The sequence below is a fragment of the Dipodomys merriami genome, unplaced genomic scaffold (assembly GCF_024711535.1).
Source record: "Dipodomys merriami isolate MVZ:Mamm:240054 unplaced genomic scaffold, mDipMer1.0.p SCAF_7, whole genome shotgun sequence".
Taxonomy (NCBI): Eukaryota; Metazoa; Chordata; class Mammalia; order Rodentia; family Heteromyidae; genus Dipodomys; species Dipodomys merriami.
In genome coordinates this window covers 63,483,350-63,499,028 of record NW_027206290.1, presented here as the reverse complement: position 1 = coordinate 63,499,028, position 15,679 = coordinate 63,483,350, and the positions used below count along the sequence as shown (strand labels likewise).

The following is a 15,679-nucleotide window of genomic DNA, read 5'->3' as shown; positions in this document are numbered from 1 at the left end:
ATCCTCTTAAGCATGCATACATCATGAACTAACCTTTAGATATGATGAACGGAGATTTGATATAGGTCAAATGCTCTACAACTAAAGCAATTCATCTGGGAGCAAACAGATGCTAAAGTGTTAGGTCTGTAAATGTTATTAGTGAAGATCACCGCACTGTGGAATCAGTTGTGTGGGATGACATTTGTTCTGCTTTCAAAAACATCCTAAAGGAGATATTCAAAGAAATGCTTACAGTTTATTTTTTAACAAAGTATTGCATCAAGAAGAAATACATGTTTAAATTTGTATTACAGATAATCAGTTAGGGTGCAGCAGTAGTAGAATGTGTTGAATTGCCGTCTAAGTTGAATTATTTTATTGTGAATTAATTCATAATTTACATATTATAAATTAATTTATTGTATGGAAAATGTAGTACTCAAGTACTTTACTTTCAGCATAAACAGAATTAGCAAATAGTAGCCTTGTGATGGAGGAGTCAGTCCTTTCCATAGTTGATAGGAAAACTAGCAATTTTTCTTTTTAGTCTCTTCTTACAAAATTATATTTTATCCTCAGAAAGTCAAAACAGTTCTTTTGACATCCAAAAGATCTGGGAAAAAATCACTTGGAATGATTTATTGTTTGGAGATATAAAAAAGCAGCAGGTATGTTCTGGCAGCAATAGGTTCTAGAATACAGCAAACACAGATGCAGGGATTTGGCTGAAAATCTTAAAATGATCTATAATGAAATGTGAAAAATATAAATATTTACATAAAGAACTGTTTCCCAAGAAGGCTTCTGAAAATGTTTCAAGTGTAATTCTTCCATTATTTTTTAGGAATAGGGGATCATCTGTTTTTTCAGTTTGGTATTAAGAGTTTCATAATTAATACTTCAGTGACTATTCAAAATTGTTTAGATTTTAGTGAAGGAAAGATAGTTTTATTTATTTATTTATTTTTGTTTTCCCAAAAACCTTCCAGCCATGTTTCACATAAGTCTGTTACTTCCAAGGTAGCTTTGAAAGCATTGATAAGGTAGCTTTGAAACTTCTCTTCGAACATCTCTTTATTGGCTTCCCATGAAATTTCAGTATCAGTATTGACTAAAGACAGCTGTCCACCTCGAAACCTGCTGGGTCTTAAGCATTGGGAGTCAAAGTGAATTCTACTGCCGCATAAACAGTTTCTGGCTAGAGTCTATCTCCTTACTGCAGTTCACAGTTAACTTACCACTTGAGCTGCATTGATGGATGTAGTTTAATAAATACCTATTGGATGTTCATAAATGAACACAAGTAGCACTTGTACTCTGCACAGCTGATAAACTACTATTAGATCCTAAAATACTTCTCTTGAGAACAAATTTTTAACACTCAGAACACTCTGGCTTTGTTGTTTTTGTTCACAGAGAACCATTTGCTTTCTCTGTGGAGAATTTCTCTTCTTAGCTTTCTTGTTCCCCCCATTTCCTCTTCCTTACTTGTTTTTAAAAGCTTTGCTCTACTTTAATATATTAAAAGCTTGCATTTGTTTGATCTTACCTGTGTGGCCTTCCTAGACTTTTTTCTGTTAGATTCAGGGATGATAATAATAAGTACTTGACCTGAATGCTGTCAGAAATCAATGAAATACTTCATTAGTGAACTTTTAGCATGGGAGTTCTCAAATTTAACTGCTCGTGAAATCACCTGGGAAACTTTTCCTAAAATACTGCTATTACCTGTTTTCTATCTCCAGGATTTTTGTGCTTCATGAATCTAATTAATACAGCTAGAACACAAGCATCAAGATGCTAGAAGGAACTTCTCAGTGAAATTTGAGCACTGCTAGTTTAATTCATGCTGATATTTAATGAGCAGTTGCTAAATATTTGCCACTCTTCTTGATATGATCAGATTCTTTGTGGTTCTGATAGAACCCAAGGTCTTATACAGTTAGACAAACACTCTACCTCTGAGCTATACCCCAACTCCTTATTGTTGGTTTTATTTTTGCTTCTATTTTTAAAAATCAAATCAGATTTGTAGGAAATCAATTTTCTTTTCTGCCTCTCTTCCCTCCCTTTCTTCCTTCCTTCCTTCCTGCCTCCCTCCTTCCCTCCTTCCCTCCTTCCCTCCTTCCCTCCTTCCCTCCTTCCCTCCCTCCCTCCCTCCCTCCCTCCCTCCCTCCCTCCCTCCCTCCCTCCCTTCCTTCCTTCCTTCCTTCCTTCCTTCCTTCCTTCCTTCCTTCCTTCCTTCCTTCCTTTCCTCCCTATTTTTCTTTCTTTTATTTTTGAACTGAGAGCCTGAGTGCTCTCCCTTAGTGTTTTCACTTAAGGATGGTGTTCTATTGCTTGAATCACAGCTTCACTTCCACATTTATCGTCTTAAATTGGAAAAGTTTATGACATACAGTTGGATGGAGAGCCTGGTTTATGTGGAACCATAGGCAAGAAAGAAACTGATGGGAATATCAGTGCAAAAATCATTGACAACGACAATTCCACCTCTAATGGGATAAATAAAAAATACAGTTTATTCTAATGTTTGCAATGTATTGGAATGAATTGTATTGGAATGGATTTATTAAACGATGGGCTCATGTAAAGTCTTGTTTGGCTGCTCAATTAATGCCACCACCATTCGTAAGACTTGCCTCTATTGTTCTATATTGGACCCCTTTTCTGGCCTCAGATCTCCTTCAGAGATTGCCTTCTGCACATCACTTGGAAGCCATTGACTTAACCCCATGACAACTGTTCTTATAAGGTATTGACTGATAGATAAGCTGTCCTCCAGTCTTCCAGAATGATTACTGCAGGATATCTTGTTTAAGAAATATGTGGACTACAAGAAAGTGTCTAGATAGGACACCACTAAGATTCTGGAATAATAAGTATAAAATTTACAGCAGAAAATTAGAAGTGTAGAGAAATATTGGGTACTTTAGAGAACACCTGTAATCCCAGTACTTACAAAACTTACGCTGGAAGACTGGGAGTCGGACCCATTGGGTTCTATACAGCAAGATTCTATCTCAAAAGGCTGTAAACAAATAGAATAAAAGCATGAAGGTATCAGTGTAGACTGAGAAAAGTTTGGCAGCTCAGGATGAGCAGGCAGTGGAACAGAAGGACAGATTGAGTGCAAGACTTTTAAAGTGTCTAGACTACCACAAAGCAAAGCAAAGTATCTGTGGAGTAGATATTTATCAAAACAACCCAGGCGCCCTGCAAATGTTTTCCTGTGTATTCATATTATTATTTTTTTGGTTCTCACAGCATCTCGTTACACACAAATTTAACATCTAGTTGAAAATGAGCTGTTTCTGTGCCTGCTGTGATTTGAAATGACATTGGTAGGAAATGGAAAAAGCTTCCGTGTGCTGCCCTCTTAATGAGACTAAATGTTGGCTCCCGACATAATACATACAATGCCAGATCTGTCCTGGCTTTAGACTTTGTTGAGGCTACTAGTTATAAAATTGTTCATTTGGAAAACTTTGGGAGATATATTCTTTGATAAAATAAATGTAAACTCCAGAAGAAAAGTATAACTTATCCTTTGAAATGTGAAATTTATTTCTTTTTCCTTGTTTGTTCTCTCACTCCATCCTTTCCTGCATTTATGAAGGTGCTGATAAAGACCTCTTGCTTCTGTTATATGCCCGTACTCCTGGGTAGTCCTTAAACATGCTCTTTGCTTTTAAAAAAGAGTGTTTGTCTCTAAAGCTTTGGCTCTATTAGTAGTTCTTAACCCAACAGATCCATTTAATAGCTCATCAACATTAATAAAATGAAATACACTTGACTGGAATTAAAATTATCAGGGTTTTGTGTAGAGCAAATTGTTTTCTGACACATTTCTGTATACATAAATTTATACTACAGAAAGTATATTTATTACTAAATGCCATTGAAGAGAGATTTCAAAGATGATAGTTGAAACCAGGGGCTGGTGGCTCAGGCCTATAATCCTAGCTACTCAAGAGGCTGAGATCTGAGGATCACTATTCTAAGCCAGCCTGGGGCAGAAAAGTCCCTGTGAGACTTTGCACTGTGGCTCAAGTGGAGCTCTAACCTTGAGCACAAAGAGGCTCAGCGACAGTGCCCAGGCCCTGAGTTCAAGCCCCACCCCTGACCAAAAAAAAAGTAAAATAAAAATAAAAAAGATGCAACTTGAAGGTAATTTTCTTTCCCAGGATTCTAAGGGTGTACTGAGTCTTTAGGTATATTCATACAGGAGATGAATTAGTAAAGTGGAGATCAAAGTTCATATGCCAGCTCTGCCATTAGCTTACTTCAAGAAACTGTGTCTTCTGCTCAGACCTCTACTTCCTCATCTGTGAGATGGGGTATGCATTTACTTTGCTTTAGCTCTTAATTCCAAGTTTTAAATTTAGGAGTTAACCAAGCCAACACTCTTTCTCCTATGGATTCTAAGTCTGGTGTTGAACAAGTTGACCTAACTTAAAACATCTTAATGTGGTCATGGCAAATCAGATGCAGCATTCAAAAAAATCAGATTGCACTCTAATCAAGTAAGAAGCTATTCAAAGAAACAGTAAGAAAGGCTAAAGGTACACTTTGTATGCAGCTTCTTGAAAGCAATTCTCAGTTTCTTTGAGCTTCTCCAAGGAACAACATCATGATAAGTGATCATCTTCCAACTTCAGCGCACAAATATTACATGCAAACAGCAATATTTGTGAAAGGTATTTCTGTTTACTTTTAAATGGTTTTATAGATGTAAAGGAAATCACTTCACATGCTACCTGCCCATCAGTTATTTCTATGGATAAATGCCAGTTTCTTTAACACTATATATCATGTTAATTTCAGCATGCCTATCTTATAAATATCTAGGTCAACAATTAGATTCTAGATGATGTATAATACTACCAAAATTCCATAAGGCAGATTAGACAACTTAAATTTTTAAATTTGATTAGGTTTTGCTTTACTAACTCTGCACAGAAACTCATTGAGTGACAATTTTTGTCACACACTCTTTCTATTCTGTGGGAAATCTTTGATTTTCATGGCACCAGTGGCTCATGCTTGCAATTCTAGCTACTCAAGAGACTGATACTGAGGATCTTGGTTCAAAGCCAGCCTGGGAAGGAATGACCCTAAGATTCTTATCTCCAATTAAGCATCAAAATGTTAAAAGTAGAGCTGTGGCTCACATGATAGAGCCCCCAACTTTGATAAAAATCTCAGAGACAGTGCCCAGGTCCTGAGTCTAAGTCCCAGTACTAGCACACATGTACATGTGTTCACACACACACACACACACACACACACACACACACACACACACACACCCCTGATTTGTTGTGTTTGCTGATAATGACTTCTACCCTTGTATGTTTCATGTAGCCATAGTGATATCTCTGAGTGGAATGTTGCACAGCACAGCATGACATGACTTGTAGCCCATACAGAAACTCAAGAACATCATAGAATTGAAGAGACCAACAACAGGCCAGGCACTAGTGGCTCATACCTGTATTCCGAAGTACTCAGGAGGCTGAGATCTGAGGATTGCAGTTCAAAGCCAGTCCAGGCAGGAAAGTACATGAGACTTTTATCTCCAATTAGCCACCAGAAAACAGGAAGTGACACTGTGGCTCAAGTGGTAGAGCGCCTGCTTTGAGCTGAAGAGCTCAGGGACAGTGCCCAGGCCCAGTGTTCAAGCACCATGACTGACCCCCCCCACCCCACCCCCAAAAAAGAAGAGACCAACAATAGCGAGTTCTAACTGAAAGCAGAAAGATAGCATGGGAGACTATAGACCATGGGTGACACATGGATTTGCTATTATATAGAGAATAGTCGAACAAATTCTAGTCAGGTGTATTCCCAAGAAAAAGACATGAATTAAGTGAAGAAGAAAACTAGGTGAATGACCATAGGAAGAGCATTGCAGGAAGAAGGTACAGTAAGAGCAAAGTCCCTGAGATGGGAACATATAGGGCAGGCAGTTTTGCATAGCCATGTAGCTCCAATGAAGTCCAGGCCTCATTTGACCATGCTAATCACTCGGACCTTTCCTAAGTCGTTAAAAAGAATGAAGTGAACCAGGCACGGGTAGCTCAAGTCTGCAATCTTAGCTACTCAAGAGTCTGAGATCTGAGGATCACAGTTTGAAGCCAACTTGAGCAGAAAAGTCTGTGAGACTCTTATTTCCAGTTATACCACTAAAAAGCAGGAAGAAGAGCTGTGGCTCAAGTGGTGGGGTGATAGCTCTTAAAAAGAAGAAAAAAATAAAAGCTCAGGGGCACGCTTAAGATATGAGTTCAAGACCTAGCAACTGCACAGAAATAAAAAAGAAATGAAAAGGAGAATGAAAGGAAGAAGACAGTGAAAGTTCTGATCAGGGGAATAACAAGGTCTGAGCTCCTGAAAGTCTGGGTGGTAACTGGGTTGAGTAGATACTACAGGGGACAAAAAAAGAAGCAAAAGGGACAAAGAAGTTGGCTGTTGCACACATCCTGGGTAAGGGTCATAGTGACTATGACTGAAGTATAAATAGGGAGGTGGTAAAAATAAGTTCGACTCTGGAAATCACTCGTGGCTCACACTTATCACCCTACCTACTCATGAAGATAAAATCTGAGTATGTTTGAAGCTAGTCTGGGCAGAAAAGTCCCTGAGATTATTATCTCCAATTCAACAAATGCTGGAAGTAGAAGGGTAGCTCCAGTGGAGTAGACTAGAGGAAAAACTGCAGAGGGAAAGTGCCCTGGCCCTAAGTTCAAGCTCTAGTCCCAGTGTGTATGCATGTACACATGCTCATACACACACACACACACAAACACACACACACACACAGCAGAGTATGTGTTAAAAATAAGACATAAGGTTTGTGAATATGTTCAATGTGAAGAATGAGGAGAAAGAATGGATTAAAAAACAATTAGTGGTGTTTAGACTTGAGACATTTCAGAGTTGAGTTGTCATGTTCTGATGTGGAAAAGAAGAAGAGAACTCGTTTGAATAGAAAAATCCACGATGGGTTGGGTTCATAATGTTTAAAATGCCTACGAGGCAATACATGGTGTAGAGATGACATCAAGTCTGGAGTTCAGGAGATATGTTGATCCTGGAGTTGCAGCTTTGTGTTTTAAAGCTTGAAGTTTGGCTGAGATCTCCTAAGAAATATAGGTTTCAATGAATGAGGTCCAAGGTCTGAGTCCTGGAGCTTCAAACATATAGACCTTGAATTAGCAAAAGAGAATTAGCAAAAGAAAATAGGAATGGTATGCACCTAATGAGTTGCAAGCTGAATGAAAACAGATACAGTACTCTAATATCCGTTGATGACATGTAGCATGTATTTAAAAAGAGAATGGTACAAATAGGCTTTTCAAATGTATACTAAGTGAAATAAACCAGATATAGAAGAGCACATATATTATGAATCCATTCATATGTGAGGTACATATAATACTCAAACTCATAGACTATAGTGGTAGATACCAGAAAGATGAAGAAGAGAGTAAGGGCAGGGGGTAGGGGGAGGAGGTTTGTGGTTTAAGAGGCATAGACTTTAATTTAAGAAGATGAAAAATGTCTTACCGATGAACAGTGGTGATGGTGGTATAACAGTGTGAATCCACTTAATGCCCCTGAACTTTACATTGAAAACTGTCAATATTATGCTGTTTATACTTTAGCCCGATAAAAAGAGGAATAGCTAGGCAGGAAACAGAAGACAGAACAGCTTTTACCCTAGGCTCTGAAAACATTGTTTGAGAAGGAGGGAGTAAATGGTGTATTTGGGTCAAGTGGTAAATTTCCTTTGGGCCTTTATTTTATTCCTGAAACTTCTCTTTTAGATACTTTTCTAATTTTTCTGAAGATATCACTGGGCCCATATTTGCTTGGAGGATTTTTTCCTATATCATGAGAATTTCTAGCTAATACCCGAAACAAACTTTTAATAAATTGTGGATGCCAGTATATAAATCTCATAATGAGCTGTTATTTGGATATTATACAACAATGATTTCCATGAATCATCTGTGAGCCTAGTATTGCCATGAGTGCTGTATTTATCATCCTCTTTTGCTGATGATAAGCTATGCTGGTGACTTGGTATGGATTTACCCTTGTGTGAAACCAACACCATAAAACTTGCTTTATGAATGAGGATTAGAAGAGAATACATTACACAACAAAATAGAAGTTGTTGTTGTTGTTGTTTCTTCCCTTTATCACCTGATTGTTAACATGACCAACCTTTGGCCCTTATTCCTGTCTTTAAATATTTCTTATATTACTTCCCATGTTGCAATACATTGTAAAAAAAAAAAAGTTGTTAGTTTTTGTTACTCTGATTCCATAGATGTTTTTCTTTTATCTTTGATAAATGGAAAAAATGGGGCTAAAAATTCACAACATTTTTGGTGTGTATATGTGTGCATGTATGTATAGCTCTGTGTATATGACTGTATATATGTGAGTCTGTGATAGCTTTGACAACTATTCACATTTATTTTCAAATGTAAATTATATGGCATAGTTCCTATTTTAATGTTCATTAAATTCCATAGATGTCAGTGGTTTCCTTGGAAACAAAACCTTTATATAACTAGTAAGAGATCTGGTAGCAGAAATATCAGCATTGTAGGGGAGCAGGAAGGGGGATGTTGAGTAATGGCTTCCTTGGTAGATATTTGCGCTGAAATTATTCAGCCTTTCTGCCTACCCCTTACCTGTGGCCATTCAATAGTGAACAAGAAAGCTTCTTTAAACTACCATAAAGGTATAGAGTATGCTCTCTAATGGCCAAGTGCTTTATACAGTGTGTGTGTGTGTGTGTGTGTGTGTGTGTGTGTGTGTGTGTGTGTGTGTGTTAAGCTATCTCAAATATGCTGTCTTTTCCTGGGGTATTAGTATCATTTCTCATGTTTAAAAAGAGGACGGTATTTCTCTTATCAACAGTTAAATTGAATAATACTTACATTACCCAATATATAAATGTGCATCAACTTACAAAATACCACAAACTGAAAACATGTGTGGAGAGAATCATGATTCTGTGTTTTTCTAAAATTCCAAGTATCTTAGTAGATTTCTGCCTAAGAGTTCAATAGGCCCTTGAAAGGTTGTGGAGGTTAGGTAAGGAAGAGGCCTCAATTCTTCAAAGAGGTCATAGTAGAAATCCAATGTGGCATCCAAGGACATTTTGTTTGTGACCCAGGAGGACCCATTGTTGAAAATCTGAGTTCACTAAACCTCAGGTCTTTTCAAGATGTTGTAGCTCATTTTTATTTTTGCTTCTATCAGTAATTTTGGTTGAGATGCAATACCATTCTACATACAGTTGGTGCAGAGTTGCATTTTGGAAAACATTTCTGTTTTAATTCTTTCCTATGCAAAAAATACGCCACCTTGTGGATTTGTCTGAGATGCATGTCCTAAACTAATTTTGTGTAGGGACCTATTCTCCAAACTAGGGCTTTCCATCTTGGTTTTAATGTAAAGGCAATGAGAAACACTTGGGGAGCTTTTAGAATCTTGTCCTGTCCACACTTTGATCAATTAAATTAAAATGTCTGCTGTGGGGCCCTGGCACCATGTTTCCTTTAATGCTCCCTTGAGGTGTTGGTGTTCAGCCAAGTTTGAAAATCCATTACTGCATGTAAAAAGAATACCAGCTTAAATAGATAGTTTCTCTTTTTACAGATAGGAATTCTATTCAAAAAGACAATTCAAATTTTGCCAATTTTTTTTTTACTTGTCAAAGAAAATACTGTTTGTTCTAGCCTTCTTTACAGTTGAGCACTAAAGGAAAAGATGTCAAGACATGTGTCTCTCCTGGTGGTCCTAACAGAGCTATTCTGATAAGGAAGAGTTGTATTGGCTATAGCCTACTCCAATGGCTTGATTTTACCTTAATTATCCCTTTAAAATTCTATTTTCCCCAAACAACTACATTTTAAGATAGGAGGGATAAGACTTCAACATATGTATTTTGACAGGTTGTAATTTAGCCCATGAATTTTTTTTAAAAGTTGTGATTTACTTCTTTATAAGAAGCATTGTGAGATTATTTCACTGTTGATTTGATCATGGTAAATGGATATTTTTCTTTATAAAAAATCAATACGAATGTCAAAGTGAATAAAGTTTTGTAGTTAGAACCATTTTAGACATATATATGTATATGTATATGTATATGTATATGTATATATATATATATATATATATATATATATATCTGCTACTCTGACGGGTCTTTATTGTAGAATATGATGTTTGTTTTCTTACCCACCAGCACTTGCTTTTGCAATCCCTGGAGCACCCAGCATGTGTCTTTGTACATTGTAAGTACCTCATAAAGAGTAATCATAAAGGGCACAGGCCCTTGGGTCAGACAGCCAAGCCTCATAGCCCATTAGAAGCTGTACGACACAAATTATTTCACATCATTAGAATTAGTTTCCCCATTACAAACAATCTCTCTGTTTATCTCATATGCTTACTGTCAGGACCCAAAAATTCAATGAAAATATGCAAAAAGAATGAGCACAACAGTCATTTGATTGTAAGTTTTTAATATATTTTAGCTGTAATTGTGAATGCATTTTACTAAATAGACAATGTGTGTAACTCATGCTTTGGGATCTAGTGTGATAAGCAAAAGCAAATTAAATCTGCATCGTTCACCTGTTTGTACTATAATTTCATGCATGACTGTGAATTACATCGCACTGAGAAATTTATACTTTTTCTAGTTCTGGTATTTAACTTGCCTTTAAAAACCTACTTTTTGTATGTTAAGTATAAAAACTAAATGTGAAGTCTATTTATCTTTGCAGTGGAATACCTACCCCCAGAGAACTATTATGGCAATCATTGTGCTAGGACTTACAGTTCTGATTTAGAAAACTGTCTCAATTTGCCCACAGTTAAAAGATTTTCCCAACAATCAAAATGATGTTAGAAAAATTTTCTTGCAGTTAAGAACATATCGGTGTCTTTTTCTGCTCCAAGCAGTCATTGAAGCAAAATGCAAAGCACTATTTTGAAATGGAGTAACAAAATTTGGGGTCAAACAAACCCAGTTTCAAACCTCAGTGCACATATTAGCTAGAACGAGTAGAGGAATGTGCATTCATTGCTCTGTGAATGATAAATACCTGCTGGATGGAATTGTCTGATGAGTTGTAGTATGGCTGGTAATAAAACACATGTTTGACTTTAGGAGTTCGCTCATAACTACTGTCTCTCTATCTGCTTTAAATTCACTTTGCATCCTATTTTTCTTAGCACTCAGTGATACTGAGCTTATATGCATATATATTACTTAAATCACCTAACTTGGGAGATTAGGTAAGTATTTGGCAACCACTGACACATGATCAGAAAGGGAAATACTCAGATATAATTTGACATATGATTTGGCTGAGGAAAAAAGTTTAAAGTGGAAATCATTCCTGAAACTTTGAGATGCTATCCTTATCATTCCATTCTAGTCACAGTAGACTGAGTACTGTTAGATTTTTCAGGTGATGCTGGTATTATGTATTGGATATTTGTGTCACCTGTAAAAATCTACACATAAGCCATGTTATTAAGAGGTACAGTCTTTGTGAGTTGATTATATTGCTGGCTTAAATTGGATTAAGGCTTTTATTTTCTAACTTAAATAATGCTTCACAAAAGATTCCATCGTGTCAAGATACAGTGTTCAAGGCATTATTTTGAACTAGAGAGCAGACCTCATGTGATGGTGAACTTACAGGTGTTTTAATCTTGAATTTCTTACTCTCTAGAACTGTGAAAAAGAATTTCTAGTGTTTGTAGATCTCTTGGACTTGTGCGCTTTGCTAAGCAGTGCAGATGGATTAAAACATTGCATTTTAATTTGGTGTGGTCAGCTGGTAGAATCAATTGGAGGACTCATATCAGTCTTTTGAGAAGCTTACTTCCCTTTTCACTAAATGAAGGAGATGGACAAGCGGAGTGCTCAAAGGTGGAGTTTGAGGAAATAATAGATCATGTGGTCACTGCCTGGATCAGTCAACTGATGGATTCCTAATTTAATAACATGATTGAGAGATGATGGAAACTTTCAGACAGGACCTTCATGGAAAAATTAGATCTGTGGGGAGGTCCTTGAGGACTTCAGTCCTGAGCATCTCTCTGACTCTTGCTTTCTGGCAAGTTAGAGGTGAGCAGCCTGTATCACGTTAAGCCTTGCCTCAGGCTCAAAGCCATGCATGTACCATCCAATCTGGGGTATGGTACCCAGATTGAAACCTCTGCAATTAGCAACCAAACTAAATAATTCACCCCTTTAAGTTGTTTTTCTCAAGTATTTGTCATAGTGCCCCCCCCACAAAAAAACCCTAATTCACATAACCATAGAAAAAATGAAATAATACATCATGGCCTTTGAATGTGATGCACAAGCTATTCTAATGGATGAAAGAATTCTTTCACTGTACTTTTCTTTCCTGAACATGAACACAGTTGACAGACTTCATGATTTACAATGAAACTTCAGGAATTTCAAAAAACCTAACTTAATTGGATGTTATATAATAATTGCCAATTTAAAATTTAAAATGGACTAAAAACACTTGTACTTGAAAATCCTTGTTAATAGATAACCAAAATTACCTTCGTGGCAATAGTCAAATCAAGTAATTTGTTTATCTCAATTTCCTTTTCCCTAGCATGAAACTAATAAAACTATTTCTTTGCTCTGATGCTGTGAGTATTACAGGCCATAAGATAGGGTTCAAACCGTGGACTTCACATGTGTCAACTCTGGTTATGCTGAGAATAAAAGCTTGTGGATGTTGAATAGACTTGAATTATTAGTATCACACATTACACTCTATAGTGCTCACGATCCTTTCAAATATCTCCCTTAAATTTTTGCAACTTTTTCATCTATATAATGCAGGATTTTATTCTCTGGCAAAAATTTCACTTTTAATGATATCTTGGATTTAAGAAAAAAGATTTGCTCATTGTTCATGTTTCAAAAATAGTAAAAAAAAGTTTTCATTTCTATATGAAATATTTTCTTGACAATTTCAGGACTTGCAATATCTATTTTATATTGTTTGCTAATTGTAATTTTTCTTTTTAAGAATTTGAAATGAAAAAAATTAAATCTTGCTATCTTTATTTGAAATGAAATATGTAAGTCATTCTACATCTGGCATGAATTGTATTTGCTTTCATCTTGATAGTACCATAATTTCATGGGTTGTGACACATGCAAATGATCTGGGAAATTAAACCACTATTGACTTGATTATTCTTGCCATATCTCCACTGTCTAAAACATAGGATAATGAGAGATTTATAGTTTTTCAATTATCCTTCTGTATTAATGATTTTCTTACATTATTGTTTGAAGAGTGAATGGTGTTTACAAGGTGTGGACTACATATGCTTATGCAAATATCAGATGAAAATTTAAATAAAATTATTTCAGATCTCAGATTGGTTCTATCCTACAAATGATTTGAAAACTCTGAATAAGGAAAACTGAAATGTATGTTTACAAAGTTTTGAAGTCAATAATGCTGTTAAATTAATGCTTTAAAATTATTATTGAAAAGGAGTAGGGCTTAGATATCAATGTAAAAACTAACTGGGTTATTTCACATGAGTGAGTGTTTGATAGAACTTTTGGAAAGTTTGTTAACAAAGTTAAATTGTGTAAGTAATATCAAACTGCACTCTATTTTCAATTTTATGGTTAGTTTCTCAAATTTTCGTGGTTGGAGTTGAGCCTTTAAGTCAAATATTTAAAGTATACTTTCAAGCATTTGAAACACTGTGTAAAGGTTGAATAGATCCCTACATTTTTCATCTTTCAAAGAAAATCAAGTAAATTTTTCTTCTAATATATAAAATATGGATCATCATAGTAGATTCTTTGCTCAGTAAGTATTTCCCCTGATACTGAACTGTGCCAGTTAGATCTAAAATCTTTCAAGTAAATTCTTAGAAATGTTCTAAGTATCTTAAAACTCATCAAGCTTCTTTTTATTATATCCTTTAAATGTTATGCTTTTAATTTATCAATATTCATGTTGATTCAAGATTTGTAAGGTGAGCTGAACCAAACGTTGCTTTATAAGTTAAACTGTTTGGCTATACGATGTTATGTATCTAAAACCTTACAGTTGGGTAAAGTGTAGAAAATTCAATTGGGTCTTTGCACTGTGTTAATGTCATATTTCCACCAATTAATAAGGTGTAATATTTTTCATTTTATGACAGCTACTCAGGCAATGCTGAATCCAAGTTAATTCAATTTTTTTTCTTTCTCCCTCCCCTCCCCTTCCCTTCCCTTCCCTTCCCTTTGGTGTGCCTGGGCTCTGTCTAAGAGCTTTTACACTCAAGGCTAGTGGCCTACTACTTGAGCCAAAGCTCCACTTCTGGGTGCTTAATTTGATGTAAGATATTGCAAACTTTCTCCCCTAGGCTGGCTTTGAACCTTGATCTTCAGATCTCAGCCACTTGAGTAGCTAGGATGACAAGCATGAACAACAGCTGCCCTGCTTCAAAATACTTTTTAGTCTTAATAAAATATCAGTCCATATTAGTTGCTTGTGGCAAAATTTTCATGCACTATTAATTCTAAGGCTACATTGGAAAAGTAGAATTATACTTCCTGGGCACTAGATAAATTCTTTTGACTATGACTGAGAAGTTTGAAATTAATTATTTTAGGGATCAATCCTGAATTATTGCTGCAGTAAAAACAGAGTTTCCAAAACTAAAAACTGGTCCAAAGAACGGTTTAAAAACAAGAAGATGAGATTGATAGAAGGAGTCTGTCTTTAATTCAGTCAATGTCTGAAATCACTACAAAGAAAGAAATTCTCTTTTGGAAAGTAAACTAAATACAGTGCCTTAGAAGTGGGATAATTACAGATTATAACAAGTCATATATTTGCATCTTGATAGATCTAACATTATTAAATGATGAATTTGGGCATGATTTAAAATTATTCCATCTAGCATGACATGGTAAGCATGGCTACCATTCTAAGTATTTTTCATATTTATCAGTTTCATTACCCAAGAATATCCATTAGTTTGAATACATTTACTGCTTAGCACTCATTTATTTTGAATAATTTGAAAATATTCTTTATATGTCTGTTACTTTTAGAACCTCTCAGGCAAATATTTAGCATTCTCTGGTATTATTTCCTTAAATTGTAATCTTAGCGTAGGATTACAGGTTTAAATAAATAAAGTTTAATATATTACCTTAAACTTTTTTTCTCATTACTCATCTTCTGTGTGTGCACTTCTTGTTCTTTATGTTAGTAATTCCATTTTCTTACTACATTAATACTTTATTTCCCTGTTATATTTGATTAAAATTACTAGAAGCAAAACTGGTGCTGCTCATCATGTACCTGCTGGAGAGAACTCAACATTTCCTTGCAGTTGTTTTTATTACTTAGAATGTTTCTCACTGAAGGGATATATGTCCCAAGGTAATTAAAATTAAATAGGGGAGCCGGGCGCTGGTGGCTCACGCCTGTAATCCTAGCTACTCAGGAGGCTGAGATCTGAGGATCGCGGTTCAAAGCCAGCCCGGGCAGGAGAGACCGTGAGACTCCTATCTCCAATAAAACCACCAGAAAACCGGAAGTGGCGCAGTAGCTCAAGTGGTAGAGCGCTCGCCTTGAGCTGAAGAGCTAAGGGACAACGC

General features: G+C 36.0%; 1 protein-coding gene across 3 annotated transcripts in view; it reads left to right on the top strand.

Moving 5' to 3' along the window:
• The window catches only part of Plcb1 (phospholipase C beta 1), a 661,556-nt gene that overhangs the window by 214,660 nt on the left and 431,217 nt on the right, over positions 1–15,679 (top strand). The window lies entirely within an intron of this gene.